Consider the following 5,143-nt stretch of genomic DNA (forward strand, 5'->3'; position numbering starts at 1 on the left):
CATCTAGTCCAGCCCCCTGCACAATGCAGGAAATTCACAAACACCTCCGTGCCCACACAACCGCAGTGACCCCTGTTCCATGCCCATAAGATGACAAAAAATCTCCAGGATCCTTGGCCAAACCGGCCTGGAGGAAAAATTACCCTCCCCACAACAGATACCCTGGGAGGTAGGTGGGGCTGAGAGAGCTCTTTCAGGAACTACCCTTTCAAGGACAGCTCTTGTCAGAACTTTGGGCTTGCCCACGGTCATCCAGCAGCTGCAAGCGGAGGAGTGGGGAATCAAACCCGGTTCTCCCAGATTAGAGTCCACACACTTCACCACTACACCAGACTGGCTGGGGATTGAACCGGAGACCTAGAAGTCTCCACTGGCGATCTGTATGCCAGTGAGTGATCCTGTCAAAGCTTGCTTGGGAGCAGTGTTCCCTCTAAGCTGTCGAGTCTTGTGAGCAGAAATTCTACTTTGTGAGCTACTGGTATTAAAATTGTGAGCAAGCAATTTGGCTACTGCATAAATTAGTTTGCTCTGTAGCCATCCTTCCTGAGCTAAGACAAAAATGTGTGAGCTGGAGGCTAAAAAAGTGTGAGCTAGCTCACACTAACTCAGCTTAGAGGGAACACTGCTTGGGAGATGCTTTTTTTTTTTTGCAATGACTTTTTCTCAGAATTTGATCACACCTGAAAATGTATGTATTAAGATGCACCCGTCCCTTTCACGAATGGCTCAAGGCAGCCATGTCGCACATTTGCCGAGCTTAACTCCTGGGGATGATAGGCGGGAAAGGAAGAAACGACCCCCCAAAATGTCCTGGTTTTCGCTGTTGTGGGTTTTGCAGTGATAACCGACGCCTGGAACGGTGCCTGGTTCCGAGTTTGTTTTCCAAAGCTGTTAATATGGCTGTAGAAACTGGCCCAGGGCAGGAACTGAAAGCCGCTCAGGTGTTTCTCTCTTGCTGGAAAGCTTTTCCCACCAGAACTGGTTGAGCAGGCCTATATCCACTTGGCCAGGCATCGGGGAAGCATGGTGACCTACACATCTCTGAAGCAGGCATCTCTGTTTGGGATATCATTAAGTCGAAGAAGAAAACATTAAAATACAGCTCCCTCACCCTGCAATAAAAGTCTGCAGCTCTCTTGCGTCTCCTCAAGTTACTCTGCTCCCTGGATTGAACAAAGCATAGCTTTAACGAGACAGTGCAGTTAAATAGTACATTAAAAAACGACATAGGCCTTTAGGCGATAAAGGTCACTCACTGCAGTTCACATTACCAACAATGCAGTATACTCAGGGGTCATTTCCTGCGGGAGCGCACAGGAGCGGAGCTCCGGCAGTAAGGAGCCCAGGGGGTGGGCACGTGCAACAAGCCCCGCCCCCTGCTCCCAGCAGCCCTCAGTCGGGCCGTGAGGAGCAAGAAGCAGCCAGGTAAGTTTCAGAGCCCCCCCGGCCTACCTTCAGGTACAAGCTTTCCCTCCTCTGTGAGGGCAGATCTGCACATTCTCCCCCCCCCCCAGCACGGGTAACCCAAGACTACACAAGCAACGCATTATTTACCTTGACTTCCAGAAAGCTTTTGATAAAGTTCCTCATCAAAGGCTCCTAAGTAAGCTCAAAAATCATGGGATAGAAGGACAAGTCCTTTTATGGATCAAAAACTGGCTAGTTCATAGAAAACAGAGAGTGAGTGTAGGTGGGCAATTTTCTCAGTGGAGGGTGGTAAGCAGTGGGGTACCGCAGGGATCAGTACTTGGTCCACTGCTTTTTAACTTGTTCATTAATGATTTGGAGTTGGGAGTAAGCAGTGAAGTGGCTAAATTTGCGGATGATACGAAGTTGTTCAGGGTGGTGAAAACCAGTGAGGATTGTGAGGCACTCCAAAGGGATCTGTCAAAGTTGGGCGAGTGGGCGTCAACATGGCAAATGGGGTTCAATGTGGCCAAGTGCAAGGTGATGCACATTGGAGCCAAAAATCCTAACTATAAATACACGTTGATGGGGTCTGAACTGGCAGAGACTGATCAAGAGAGAGATCTTGGAGTTGTAGTGGATAACTCACTGAAAATGTCGAGACAGTGTGTGACTGCAATAAAGAAGGCCAATGCTATGCTGGGGATTATTAGGAAGGGTATTGTAAACAGATCAGCCAATATCATAATGCCGCTATATAAATCAATGGTGCGACCTCATTTGGAATACTGTGTGCAATTCTGGTCACCACACCTTAAAAAGGATATTATAGCTTTGGAAAAAGTGCAGAAAAGGGCAACTCGAATGATAAAAGGGTTGGAACACTTTCCCTATGAGGAACGGTTAAGGCGCTTAGGGCTCTTTAGCTTGGAGAAATGACGACTGAGGGGTGACATGATTGAGGTTTATAAGATTATGCATGGGAAAGAGCAGGTAGAGAAAGAGGTACTTTTCTCCCTTTCTCACAATACAAGAACTCACGGACACTCAATGAAATTTCTGAGCGGTCGGGTTACATTGGATAAAAGGAAGTACTTCTTCACCCAAAGAGTGATTAACACTTGGAATTCACTGCCACAGGAAGTGGTGGCGGCTACAAGCATGGACGGCTTCAAAAGGGAATTAGAGAAGCATATGGAGCAGAGGTCCATCAGTGGCTATTAGCCACAAGGTTTAGAGAGGAACTCTCGGTCTGGGCCAAGGGATGCTCTGTATTCTTGGTGCCTGGGGTGGGGGGCAACAGTGGAAGGGCTTCTAGTGTCCTGGCCCCACTGCTGGACCTCCTGATGGGCCCTGGTATTTCTGGCCACTGTGTGACACAGAGTGTTGGACTGGAGGGGCCTTTGGCCTGATCCAACATTGGCATCTCTTATGTTCTTATTAACTGGAAAAAATAAACTGGTGAAATCAGACTAGGCAGGTTTCAGCCACAAAAGGTTTCCTTCAGTGGTTCCAATTTAATACCACATAGACACTGTTCATTTATGAAGGAATCATTCCTGTGGCACAAAACAACTCTGAGAGTATCACGCCGGGCTACTCACCAGCCAAGGGAATGTGAGGTAATATGCTCATACTGAATATGGCAGTTTGTTCACCCACAGTGTACATACCTGTACTGCAACGGTAAATTAAGTCTCATAAGAATTATTCTGGAATGCACCCACGCGACCTTAAAAAGTTAACTGCGACAGTTTGCTTCGCATAGTGCTAGATCAAGCTGGGAAGCCGTGTTAGTCTATGTGTAGTAGCAGAAAGTTAAGACGCTGAACTGCAGGCTGTGGAAGGTTGGTAGTTCAGCAGTTCGAGACCCGAGTGCGCCGCGTGATGGAGTGAGCTCCCGTCTCTAGTTCCAGCTCCTGCCAACCTAGCAGTTCGAAAGCAAGAAATTGCAAGTAGATAAATAGGTACCACTTCGTTGGGAAGGGAACAGCGTTCCGTGCGCCTTGGTGTCTAGTCATGCCGGCCACATGACCACGGAAACGTCTTCGGACAGCGCTGGCTCTTTGAAACGGAGATGAGCACCGCAACCCTAGAGTTGGACTAGACTGGCTTTCGAGCAAGGGAACCTTTACCTTTAGTAGCAGAAAAGAGCAGGAATCCGGCAGCACTTAAAGACTAACAAAATCGGTGGCAGGGGAGGAGCTTTCATGAGTCACTGCTCAAGTGAACAGTGACTCACAAAAGCTCATACCCTGCCACAAATTTTGATAGTCTTTGGGTGTGTTCAGACGCGTTGTGACAGTTCAGCTATGGGTTTTATATGCACGATCACACAGTCAACACCTGCCCTCCCCTCCCCAGCTGTTGGTTTCCGGCTCAAAACCGCTTTAACCCGGAGTATTTTGTGACCAGGTCCCAAAGTGGTGTTTTCTCAGCTCTCTCATTTAAAGCCACATCCCCCCCCGTGTGATCGCTCCTCCGGTGTCGAGCCACTTCTGGTTTAAACCCCCTTCCAGCTCTAAAGCTGCCCAAGGCTTCCGCTTTTCGCCCACCGTTTTTTTTAGCGTCGGCGGTGTGCGCATAGGCGGAGCTCTGCTATCGCATTTAGAAAACCGGCATTTAAACGGTCACTTGTTTTAGAGTTTAGATGAGTTCAGGATCTCGCGGAGGCCATTTTCCATTCTAACGTTTAAAGGGAAGTCTTTTGTTGGAGGGGTCTCGAACTGCCGAACTACAGACCTTCCGGTCTGCAGCTCAGCGTCTTAACCTCTAAGCCAACGCAGCCACGTACAAATAGTACACTACACTGTTTGTAATGTGTACTTCACAGTGGTGTGTGACCTGTATGGCCTAAAGGCTTATGTTGTTTTGAATGAACTGTTAAAGTGTGCTGAGTCATTAAAGAAATATTTTGTTTTAATCCTTTTCATGCATGTTTGTACCCACAACCTTGTAGGGATCCGATTCCAGTTTGGGGTTGGGTTTTCTACCCTTCGTTTGCCCTCAGACCTCAATGGCTTCGGCCTCCCTTTTTTTCTCCTCAGAATTTTGTCTTTTCTCCTCAGAACTCTCTCTTTTCCCCCAGGGTCTTTCTCCAGCTCCCCCTCAGGGACAAGATAACCCGTGCCAAACTTGAATTGAGGGCCAACCCCCAGTGTTACAAACAAAAGAGCCAGTAGCTCTTCAGGGAGAGAAGTAATTGATCCCATGATCCCCGCGGGCAGAGTTTGCCTACAAACGACTGTGTGCAAGCCAGAGTGATATGGTGGCTGGAGCGACCTGGATTCGAATTCCCGCTCTGTTTTTTAGACTTCTGGTTGGTTCTCCAATCAAATCCTATTTCATTGCTTGTTAGATCAGGATGAGGAGCAGTAGAAAAGAATTTCCTCGAATACTTTTGAAGACGTGAGCAATGACTCACGAAAGCTCATATCTAGAAATGTAAAATTTCTGGAAATTTTGAAGCTCGGGAAAAAACCCAGTTTTTTCCGGGAAAAAACGGAAATTTTTGGAAAAAATGAAAAAAATGCTACATTAGCATTTCTTTTGTCTTTTCTAGATTGAAAGTCATTCTGTTACTTTAGGAACATAAAATATGACTATGGGCATTTTTACTTGGCATGAAATTATCACAACTAGCATATTAAAAATATAGTGTATCCAAACAATTATTACAAACAGAATACCCAACCACATGCAAAAACAAAACTGAAACTTTTTTACTTTCTAATAT

The sequence above is a fragment of the Gekko japonicus genome, unplaced genomic scaffold, assembly GCF_001447785.1.
Source record: "Gekko japonicus isolate JY-2015 unplaced genomic scaffold, Gekko_japonicus_V1.1 scaffold6195, whole genome shotgun sequence".
In the NCBI taxonomy this organism is placed as follows: domain Eukaryota; kingdom Metazoa; phylum Chordata; class Lepidosauria; order Squamata; family Gekkonidae; genus Gekko; species Gekko japonicus.